General features: G+C 37.7%; 1 protein-coding gene across 1 annotated transcript in view; it reads right to left on the reverse strand.

The window, feature by feature from the left end:
* The window catches only part of SIPA1L1 (signal induced proliferation associated 1 like 1), a 447,306-nt gene that overhangs the window by 409,797 nt on the left and 25,061 nt on the right, over positions 1 to 12,448 (reverse strand). The window contains exon 2 of the mRNA XM_034992842.1: positions 124 to 261. The gene's annotated coding sequence lies outside the window, so the exon portion shown is untranslated. The remainder of the gene's footprint in view (positions 1 to 123; positions 262 to 12,448) is intronic.

Raw genomic sequence — 12,448 nt, forward strand, 5'->3', positions numbered from 1 at the left:
GAAACAAAGACAGCAAGGTGAATTTAAGGATGGCTGACTTTATACCCACAGCCTCTCTACTCCTTGGGCAGTGAAGGGGGCGTGAAAATAGGATTGCAGAAGCTTAACCAAGAGAGGGCTTACTTTTCTGGCATAGCAAGAAGAGGTGGCCCGTCCAAGGTTGATGCAAGGGTTACATGGTGTCACCGATGGCCAGACTCCCTCTATAGTCCTACTCTGCCAGTCTGCAATGTACGCCTGCCGACAGTCCAGGAGGTGTGTCTTCATTTCAGGAGGAAACACAGAGAAAGGTAAAGACATTGTGTGCCAGCGATATCCTTCTCTTTTTTAATCAGGAAAACAATAGCTTTTCTGAAAGCCTATTCCATTTACATCTCACTGGAGAACTAGGTCTGGCTGCAAGGGAGTCTGGGTAGTTAGCGTTTTTAACTCTTAGGAAGTGGAAGCAGGGTGGATGTTGGGTAGACAACTAGGTATGCCTGCCGCACTGAAAATAAGTAAGAATGGATTCTTAGGACACAGGTGGGTTTTGAGAACACAAACTGACCCTAGCACCAGTTCTCTGGGGTTCTGTCAAAGCCAGGTGGGTCAACGGGGGGAGTGATCTCACCTCAGGGGGCCTAAAATATTCTCATTTATAAGAGAAGATGGTTAAGCCATATTATTTCTAAGATTTGAAAAAATTCTACAATGTGTAATTCGAAGGGTATATGTAGTATCCGTTTCTTAAATAGCAGGAAACCATGACTGACTTTCTTGGAAGTGTGAGAAACCCATTGATGATTCTTTAATTAAGCCAGCACTCTCTTAGTTCAGAATGACACAGTACAGTACCTGAGGAAAAGGCTGTCTACAGGCATGTTTTTTTTTTAGAGAGAGAGAGAGAGGAGGGGAGAGGACAGAGGGAGAGGGAGAGAGAGAAACTTAAGCAGGCTCCACATCCCCAGCGTGGCTCGATCTCACAACCCTGAGATCATGACCTGAGCTGTAATCAAGAGTCAGACGCTTAACCGACTGAGCCACCCAGGCGCCCCTGTCTACAGGTATGTTTGATAAGACTTATTAGTACACCAAATTCAAGTTTTTTCAGAGTTTAAATGCACTTACGAATAGTTCTCTAATTCAGACACCTACAAGTGCAATTACAAGCTGGAAGCCCATGAGATTTAAAAAATGTAACAGCAATTGCCTTTCAAAAGGCTGGGTCAGTTTATATTCCCACCAGCAATATACCAGCATATCAGTTTCCCCAGCAGAAAACATATGTAAACATGAAGAAATAAATAGTATTACAAGTTCTTTTATTCTTGGTCAGATGCTGTCATAGGCCCTTTACAATTGTAACTTCATGTGATTCTCCTGGCTACCCTATGAGGTAGGTAGTAGTATTATTCCCATCCTAGAGATAAAGAAACTAAGGCTCAGAAAGTTTCAACAGCTGGCCCAAGCCCATACACTTAATCATTGGCGAAACTGAGACTGGAACCCATCTTTATCTGACACCAAGTCCTCTTTAAGCATAAAGAGGCCTCCTTTTTATGGTTTTCAGCAGAGTAAATAACACAAGAGTAAAGGAAATTGATCTGCACCTTTGCTTCCCTTTCTTCAGGGGGAACTTTGTCTTCTGGTTGCGTTTTTAAAGAAAAGCTCAGGCTTTTCTTGTTCTCTGTCATAGACCAAAGTGAGGTTCCCACGGGTCCCAGTCTATACCCATTTGATCCTCCTTGGACATGTGCCCACTCACACAACCAGGTGCTGAACTTCATTTTGCTGTAGCACATAATCACCACAGGAGAGAAAAGAAACCACTGAAGGGGATGACCTGTGCTCATAGTATAGATTTTGTTGTAACAAGGTCAACAAACGATAGTAGCCATTAGTCATTGACTGTTCTTAGAATCCTGCTAAGACAGAAATGGCCAGCAAAAGTCAATCTTCAGTTTCACCTGGGCCTTTTTTAAGGGAGTAAGGAAAAGGGTAGTCGCAGGGTTGAAATGATCATTACAAATCATGGGAGTACCTTGATGAGAGGTGATAATATGGCCTTTGAAAGATATACACTATGACATCTATGACATCGTGAAGATGCACTCAGGACTCAGGGCATGCTTATCAACTAGCAATCGGGAAAGATGCTGAGATTGGTCTGAAAAAAATGAATTCAAGAGTCTTCTGTCTCAAAGTCTGGAAGATTGACATTGACTGATATAGCCATGTAGTTTTACTTTATTAATTAGGTGGATTACATTGATTGATTCGTTTACAGCTTTGTTGAGCAGGAACTTGTTTATATTCAAATTCAGTCATTTAAGCACATAGTTTAATGAGTTTTGCTACATATATGTAGTCATGAAAACACCTCAATGTCTGTAGGACTTGTACTCCTCTCTTTCATTTCTCATATTAGTTATTTATATTCTTTCTCTTTTTCTTTTACCAGTCTTGCTAGGTATTTACCACTTTTACTAACCATTACAAAGAACCAACTTTTGGCTTTATATTCTCTATTGTTCATTTGTTTTCAAGTTCACTGACTTGTGCTCTTATCATTATTATTTCTTCATTTTTACTTACTTTGGGCTTTATATGCTCACTTTCTGACTTCTTATGCTGTAAATTTAGATTTTTTTGGTGACAGCTTTATTGAGATATAATTCACATGCTATATAATTCACCCATTCAAAGTGTACAATTGAGTGGTTTTAAGAATATTCACAGAGTTGTGCAACCAATATTAAATAAATTTTAGAACGTTTTCATCACCCCCCAAAAGAAATCCTGTGCCCTTTATCAGTCACCCCACCCCTTGTTAACCCTTCTTCCCAGCTCTGAACAACCACTAATCTAATTTCTGTCTCTACAGATTTACCTATTCTGGACATTTCCTATAAATGGAGTCACACAATAAAAGTGACTTTTTTTTTCACTTAGCATAAATGTCTTCAGGTTTCCTCCACATTATAGCATGTGTCAACACTTCATTCCTTTTTATCACCAAATAATATTCCATTGTATGGATTTGCCACTTTTTATGTATTCTTTCATCAGGAGATGAATAGATGATTTAAGTTTTCCTTCATTTCTTTCTTTCTTTTTTTTTAAGATTCTATTTATTTATTTGGGACAGAGAGAGCGAGCATGAGCCGGGGTGGGGGGTGTGGAGAGGGAGAGGAAGAAGCAGACTCCCCACTGAGCAGGGAGTCTGACATGGGGTTCTATCCCAGGACTCTAGGAGCATGACCTGAGTTGAAGGCAGACGCTTAACTGACTGAGCCACCCAGGTGCCCCAGTTTTTCTTCATTTCTAATATGTGAACCTAAAGCTGTAAAATTCCCTCTGAGCACTCCCTTAGCTACATCCCATGAACTTTGGTATCATATTTTCATTATAATCCCATTCAAGGGGCGCCTGGGTGGCTTAGTCATTGGGCATCTGCCTTCGGCTCAGGCCATGATCCCAGGGTCCTGGGATGGAGCCCCGCATCGGGCTCCCTGCTCAGCCAGGAGCCTGCTTCTCCCTCTCCCACTCCCCTTGCTTGTGTTCCCTCTCTAGCTGTCTCTCTCTCTCTCTGTCAAATAAATAAATAGAATCTTAAAAAAAATATCCCATTCAAAATATTTTCAAATTTCCTTTGTGATATAAATCACAGAGTTTTATAAATGTATTGATTAATTTTCAAAATGTTCAGGACTTTTATCTATATCCTGCAGATTTAATACTCTCCACTGATTTCTCTTGGAGTTCACTGTTTCTTCAGTTGACTCCAAAATGCTGTTTAAAGGCATCCCAAAATCTGTTGTGTTTCTATACACCAATAACAAACTATCAGAGAAATAAAGAGAATAATCCCATTTACAAGTGCTTCAAAAAGAATAAAATACCTTGGAATAAATTTAATTAAGGAAGTGAAAGACCTGTATATTAAAACAATAAGACATTAATGAAAGACATTGAAGAAGATACAAATAAATGGAAAGATACCCTGTGCTTGTGGATTAGAAAAATCAATACTGTTAAAATGTCCATACTACCCAAAGCAATCTACAAGTTTGATGCAATCCCTATCAGAATTCCAATGACATTTTTCAAAGAAATATGACAAATAATCCTAAAATTTGTATAGAACACAAAAATTCCCAGATGGCCAAAGCAATCTTGAGAAAGAAGACCAAAGCTGGAGGCATCATGCTCCCTGATTTCAAACTATATTACAAAAGCTATAGTAATTAAAACAGGATGGTATTGGCATAGAAACAGACACATAGGTCAATAGAACAAAATAGAGAACTCAGAAATAAACCCACACATATGTGGCCAACTAATTTACAACATAGGAACCAAGAATATACAATAGAAAAGAGACAATCTCCTCAATAAATGGTGCTGGGAAAACTGGACAGCCACATGCAAAAGAATGAAACTGAACCACACTCTTACACCACACACAAAAACAAACTCAAAATGTATTAAAAACTGAATGTTAAGACCTGAAACCATAAAATTCCTAGTTGAAAACCTAGGTAATATGCTCCTTGATATAGGTCTTGGTGACAATTTTTTAAATTTAACACCAAAAGCAAAAGCAGCAAAAGCAAAAACAAGTGGGCTACATCACACTAAAAACATCTGCACAGCAAAGAAAACCATCAACAAAATGAAAAGGCAACCTATTGAATGCGAGAAAATATTTGCAAATTATATATCTGATAAGGAGCTAATATCCAAAATACATAAAGAACTTACACAATTCAACAGCAAAAAAGACCAAACAATCTGATTTAAAAATAGGCAATGGACCTGAATAGACATTTTTCCAAAGAAGACATACAAATGGCCAAGAGATACATGAAAAGATACTCAACATCATTAGTCATCAGTGAAATGCAAATAAAAACCACGATGAGATATGATCTCATACCTGCTTAAATGGCTGTTACCAAAAAGATAAGAGACAAGTGTTGGCAAGGATATGGAGAAAAGGGACCCCTGTGTGCTGTTGTGGGAATAAAAACTGGTGCAGCTACTGTGGAAAACACTATGGAGGTCCTTCAAAAAATTAATAGAACTATTGAATAATCCAGCAATTTCACTTTTGGGTATTTATCGTAAGAAAACAAAAACACTAACTTGAAAAGATATATGCATCCCCATGTTTACTGCAGCATTATTCACAATAACCAAGATATGGAGGGCGCCTGGGTGGCTCAGTTGGTTAAGTGACTGCCTTCGGCTCAGGTCATGATCCTGGAGTCCCTGGATCGAGTCCCGCATCCGGCTCCCTGCTTGGTGGGGAGCCTGCTTCTCCCTCTGACCCTCCCCCCTCTCATGTGCTCTCTCTCTCTCTCTCATTCTCTCTGTCTCAAATAAATAAATAAAATCTTAAAAAAAAAAATAACCAAGATATGGAAACAACCCAAGTGTCCACTGATAGATAAATGGATAAAGAAGATGTGGTATATTTATACAATGGAATATTACTCAGCCATAAAAAATTATGTAATCTTGCCATTTGCAACACAGATGGACCTCGAGGGCATCATACTAAGTGAAGTCAGTCAGAGAAAGACAAATACTGTGTGCTCTCTCTTATATGTGGAATCTAACAAACAAACAAAAACAACAAGAAACAAGCTCATAGATACAGAGAACAGATTGGTGGTTGCCATGAGGCAGGGAGTGGGGGTGAGAGAAATGTGTGAAGGGAGTCAAAAGGAAAGAGAGAGCCCTCTGTGATCCTGATGTCTCCAGATCTAAAGGTAAAAAAAAAAATCTTCCACTGCCTCAAATGCTCTAAAAATAAATATAGGCTATATCCCAACCACAAATACATTTCTCTCTTTATACTATGGCCTTTCTGTTATCCTAAGCTCAGGTGAAATGAACAATTAATACACAAGATTTTCAGAAGGAGACAGTCAGAAGGTTAGGAAATTATTAAGGTAACAAAAAATTTAAAATGTATTTTTGGAAGTTCTGGAGACATATGGTTCAGAGTTCTACATGTAAGTAGAAAATTCAAAGTTTACATATGACTAGTATAAGTTCCACCATCTCCCGAATTATATAATGCAAAATATAAATCTAAGTACTTACACTTAGATAAAACCAGAAATGAAAGATGTTGGTTTAGTTGGCTGATTTGAATTTTATTTACTGTGATAAATACTCAAAAGTGAAAATCGGATGCAAGGCAAAAACAAAAAAAAAAGGTATCTGACAAATTTTTCATTTCAGTTATTGTACTTTTCAGCTCTAAAATTTTCTTTTGGTTCTGTTTTTATAGTTTCTATGTCTCTGCTTGATTTCCCCCATTATGTTTATTTGTTATGAGCCATTTTTTCCCTAAGTCCTTGAACATATTTGTAACGGTTGCCTTAAAAGTCCTATCTATTTATTGCAACATCTAGATAATCTCAGGGTTCCATTTTTTAACCCTGAGTATGGGCCATATTTTTCTGTTACTTTGCACATCTAGTGATTTTTAATTGTATTCTGGTTATAGTGTAAGTTACAATGTCAAGACGCTAGATTCTGTTATGTTCCTTAGAAGAGTTATTTTATTAGCTTGGCTTGACTCACATTACAAACTCTGCTTTTCTGCATTCAATAGCACTTGGACTCTCTGCTCTGTTCTTTCAGCTTCCAGCTTTTCTGTTTTTCTTTCCTTCTTTTCTTTTTAGTTTTTTAAAAATCTTTTTCTTTTCTCTTCCCCTTCTTCTTCCCTCCCTTCTTTTTTTTTTTTTTTAAGATTTTATTTATTTGACAGAGAGAGAGAGAGCACAAGAAGGGGGAGTGGCAGGCAGAGGCAGAGGGAGATGCAGACTCCCCAGAGCAGGGGGAGCCTGATGTGGAACTCGATCCCAGGACCCCGGAATCATGACCTGAGTCAAAGGCAGTCACTTAACCAACTGAGCCACTCAGGCACTCGCTTGCTTGCTTGCTTGCTTTCTTCCTTCCTCCCTCCCTCCCTCCCTCCCTCCCTTCCTTCCTTTCCTTTCTGGTCAGTCAAAAGTTGACTACACCTTCTGTAGTTCATTCTCTTCTAGATCCCCCTCCCCCCATTCTGGCGGGTCTGCCAGCCTGACTCTCCCAACTTCAACGCAAGATGTGGGTTGGTGAGTGTGCTTCGACAAACTTGCAAATCTCACAAGGTGCACTTTCTGCTTTTAAGGCCAGACTTCTCTCCACTTTTCTGACTTTTGAAGGACTCTCATGTATGCCATTTTCTTATCTTAAACATCATTTTAAACAGTTTTATAATTATTTATAATTATCATTTATGAGAGGGTTAGTCCAAACAAGCTGCTCTGTCGATATCAGAAGTCAAAATTTGTTTCCAAACAATTTTTTAAAAAACACACCACTTGCAAAGATCTCACAGGGAAGTGATCTAGGTATGATGTATTTTAAGAATATGGTTTTGGGAAAAATCAAGATTTACTAAGAATATTATAAAAATTAGGAAAATATAAATTTTTATGGAAAAATCACATTCATCTCCCTGAGGTGCATGCATTAATTTTTAAAAGGGGGAAAAAAAACTGAAAAGGGGATAAGTCATCAAATTATTATATCAAATTAAAAAATCAGTATTTTTCGCAGAAGACTTTTAACATCGAAGAGACTAATGCATTGCTGCATATAATCTGAAGTCTTAAATTTTAGAACACTGCTCAATTGGGGTCAATTGCTATGTTAGATGTCTTCTAGTTGATCCCACCTCACTCAGATTATCTGTAGCTATAAATGACCACCAACGAGCATTCCTGAGGCTGTGGCTAACACAGCTGCCACAGAACAAACGAGGCTGAGGGTGGTGGGGCACAGAATGACCCCAGGAGTCAAGGTCCTAGCTGCGGGGGGCAGCAGCAGCCTGTCCGGGATTGGCCTATTTAATGAGCAGAGGTCATGACAGATTTTTGTCCCCACAGAAAAACTAAGGTTCACTCTTTGGCAAGAACATTTTATAGTAAGTAAACATCTCATGAAGATCAAAAATTTTTAAATCCCATAATTGAAATTAGTCTCACGGCCAGATAACTGGTTAGTGGATTAGCAAGATATGCCAGTTAAAAACTTCACTGTTGGGCGCCTGCGTGGCTCAGTTGGTTAAGCGACTGCCTTCGGCTCAGGTCATGATCCTGGAGTCCCGGGATCGAGTCCCGCATCGGGCTCCCTGCTCGGCGGGGAGTCTGCTTCTCCCTCTGACCCTCCTCCCTCTCATGCTCTCTGTCTCTCATTCTCTCTCTCTCAAATAAATAAATAAAATCTTAAAAAAAAAACAACAAAAAAACTTCACTGTTACCACTGATTGCTTTTGGGTCAGGACTGTTCTCTCAGATTCCTCTTTTAAAAATGAAGCTCTTCCTGCAAGGGGTCAGACCTTAGCATTTTGAAACGCACTATTTAAAGATCTTTCCTCCTCTAGGACTGCCTTAGAGCAATGTGGGACTCCTGAGGGTTCAAAGTATTATAATCATTTTGCCCTTAAATAACTGAACTAATGATCCTAATTTAGAATTTTTTAAAGCAATTTTATGTGATCAAATGAACCTTCAGGATTTACAGGGAAGCAAAGAGAGAAAAACCTGGTTCTCAAAGATAAAATGAGAGCCTGGCTAAAAGACAGAAGGATGAGAGTCAACTCTGACAACATTCCAAGATGAAAGCAAGAACAAGTTAGAAAGAGGCAAAGCAAAAATCCATTGTCATTTTGAAGAGCCACCAATGTTTACAGTTCAAAGCCTCATGCCATGTTATTTTAACTGGACAGTGTATTGCTGGCATCATCTTGAAATTACTTTGTAAGTTTTAAATTGTGGTAAGGCACACACCACATGAAACCTCTCATCTGAACTATTTACGTTCAGTGGCATTAAGGATGTTCACGTTGTTGGGCAACCATTGATATATTTTAAACATTATAACTTTTATGATGGCCCTGTGATGGCATGTCCTAATGCTTACTCTCTGTAAGGTTAATGGTTTTTCCTTGAGAAAAGACAACTCAGAGAGAAGACATTGCTAACGGATGGCTGAAGTTACAGAGAAGAAGAACTTGGCTCCACATGAGAGAGAATTTTCTATGTTTAGATCTGACCAGCAGAGGAAGAGGAGGCCCAGGGGCTCCCTTTGAAGGTGAAGAGTGTTCACACGGGGGCCCACAGGCCATCTGTTGGGTGTGTTCTGGAAGAGATTCCCGTAATGGGTGGGAGAGGGGCCTCTGGGCTTCCCTCCAACTATGAGATGCTATGGTTGAACTGACAGAAATTGCTGTACACTCGGGTTTCAGAAGACCTTGTCAGACTTGAAGTACCTCAGATTTGGGCTTTAAAATAGTCACACTTAAAACCACTTATTAGCAACTTTTATCCTTCCTTGGCATGTTGTCTGCTCTTTTTGTCTAAACTGTGGAGAAATCATTAAAAGGAGGTTTCAGGCCCCATCCAAGCACTTATTAACCAAGGGATGTGGGGCAGGCGACCTTCACAAAAGGCCAGCTTTTACTTACATGGGACTGGCTGGCTTCAGATTTGCCCATTCCCACCCATTTTCCACATTGCTGTCAGAATAATCTTTCTAAGTTGTGAATCTGAGCATATTACCTTCTCCCACTTAAAAAAATTCTTCAATTGTACTCCTTCATTTTCAAAATATAGGTTTAAATTTCCAAGCATGGTATCCAAGGTCACTCTGCTCATCTCTTGAGACCTGTCTCTGGTCATTTCCTCTCTAAAATGCTAATCCTTTGGGATCCCTGCTCAGTGGGGAGCCTGCTTCTCCTCCTCCCCTCGCTTCTCTGTCATATAAATAAATAAAATCTTAATAAAAGGGGGGGCACCTGGGTGGCTCAGTCAGTTAAGCATCTGTCTTTGGCTGGGGTCATGATCGGAGGTCCTGGGATCTAGTCTCGCATTGGGCTCCCTGCTCAGTGGGCAACCTGCTTCTCCCTCTCTTCTTGCTCCTCTCCCCTGCCCATGCTCTCTCTCTCTCTCTCTCTGTGTCAAATAAACAAATAAAATCTTTTAAAAAATAAAATAAAATGATAATCTTTAGCTGGAATGAAGGATTTTAATTCTCTAGTCCTTATTTGTCTGGCAAACTCCTACATATCCTTTAAGACTCAGCTCAGGTATAGTCTTTTATAGGAAAATATCCCTGTTTTCCCTTAGGGCTTAGCCTGGGCTCTTTATAGTATCCACATTATCTGTGGACATTATCATGAACATGAAGTTTTCTTTTTCTCCTCCCTGAAAAAAATTTTTAAATATAGGAATTATCTGTTCCTTGAAAGTCTCCTAAAACTTGCGTGTTACACATTTGGTGCTTTTAGAGTGTTAGGTATACTTATACTTTATATTATTGATTCAGTTTCTCTAATGGGTTGGTTTATACAGATTTTCTACTTTTTCTTAGGTTAATTTTGGTAATTGCTTCTTAATTTCAGTAATTCATATTTTTCTAGAAAAAAATACATATTTCATTCTAAGTTTTTAAACTTAATAACACTTATTGTATTATTCTTAATATATCTACTATGATTATTAATATATGTACTATGATTGTTAATGTATCTACTATGCTTGTTATTATGTCTTTTTTGTTAATATTGTTTATTTGAACATTTTGGTTTTCTTTCAGACTTTCTAGGTATTGTATTCCTTAATTTTTCAAAGTACAAGTCCTTGGTTTGTTGAATCTCTCTATTGTTTGTTTTCTACTCCAACAACATTTGCTTACATCTTAATTATTTGCTTCATTTTACTTTCTTTGGGATTACTCTGTTATTCAGTTTTTTAGCTATTTGAGCATAAGGATTTATTTTAAATCTTTCGTGTTTTAATAAATTTATTTAAGGCTATGAATTTCCCTTTATATATTGCCTTAGTTGTTTTCCACAGGTTTTAATATGTAATGCTTTTGCTTTTCACTTTAAATATCTTACAGTTTCTTCTGATTTCCTCTTTAGCTCATGAATTTTTCAAGTAAATTTCTCCCAGCTTTTTACTTTATAAAACTTCATTTTATTTTGGAAAAATTTCAAAACTATAGAAAAACAGAAATAGTTATGAAATGAAGACAATAGTAAAATGAATACCTCTATTCCACTTACTTAGATTTATAAGTTTTTAACATTTGCCATTTTTCTTCATTAATTTTTTTTTTTTTAAGTAATTGCTACACCCAATATGGGGCTCAAACTCACAACCCTGAATTCAATAGTCACACACTCTGACTGAGCCAGCCAGGGGCCACTCTGTTTACTTTTTTTTTTTTTCTTTTTGGTGAACCATTTGAATTTAAGTTCAGATATCATGACACTTTACCCTTAATTACTATTACTATTGGTAGACTTCTTTCATTATGTAGTATTGCTCTTATAGCTTATTAACCACTTTTTCCTTAAACTCTATTTTGTCTGCTATTACTGTAGGTATATGGGCTTTCTTTTGATTAGTATTTGCATGGTAATCTTTTTTCACTTAGTTATTTCAAAAAATTTTGGTAGGGGGAGGTTGTTTATTTAGGCATGTTTCTTACAAGTGATGTTTACTTGGATTTTACACTAACAGTGAACTGAGAAGGAAATTAGGATAACAATCTCGTTTACAACAGCACCCGAAAGAATCAAATACTTAGCAGTAAACTTAACTAAGGGGTGAAAGACTTGTACACAGAAAATGAGAAAACATTGCTGGAAGAAATGTAAGAAGGCACAAACAAATGGGAAGACATCTCACGCTTAAGAATTGAAATACTTAATATTGTTAAAGTGTCCATACTATCCAAAGCAATCTCAGACTCAATGCAATCCCTATCAAAATTCCAATGACATTTTTTTTACAGAAATAGAAAAGATAGTTCTAAAATCCATATGGAACCATGAAGGACTCTGCATAGCCAAATGAACCTTGAGAAAGAAGAACAGAACTAGAAACATCACGTTCCCTGATTTCAAAACAATTTACAAAGCTATACTGGTCAGAACAGTAGGATACTGGCATAAAGGCAAACATGTAAACCAATGGGACAGAAGAGAAACCGAGAAATAAATCCACACATGTATGGTCAGCTGACCTTTGACAAGGATGCCAAGAATACATGCTAAGGAAAGGATAGTTTCTTCAACAAACAGTGCTGGGAAAACTGGACATCTATATATAAAAGAAAGAAATTAGACCCTGATCTTACACTGTACACAAAAATCAAATAAAAATGCACACATGTATATTGAGATGCTACCATTCAATGCCTCTAAATCATTGGTTGCTAACTCCAAGCAGGATAAAACACAGAGGTTCTGCAGTGCTTGGTAGATTTTGTTCCTTGTGAAGTCACCATGTGCTCTTTTGTTTTTCTCTTAGTTTCTCAAAGAAACTCTTGTTTTGAGGACAGACATCATGTTTTATACATCTTTATAATTGTATTTGTTTACAATTTCTTTTTT

This window comes from Mirounga leonina, unplaced genomic scaffold (assembly GCF_011800145.1).
Source record: "Mirounga leonina isolate KUSES-001 unplaced genomic scaffold, KU_Mleo_1.0 Mir_82, whole genome shotgun sequence".
NCBI lineage: Eukaryota > Metazoa > Chordata > Mammalia > Carnivora > Phocidae > Mirounga > Mirounga leonina.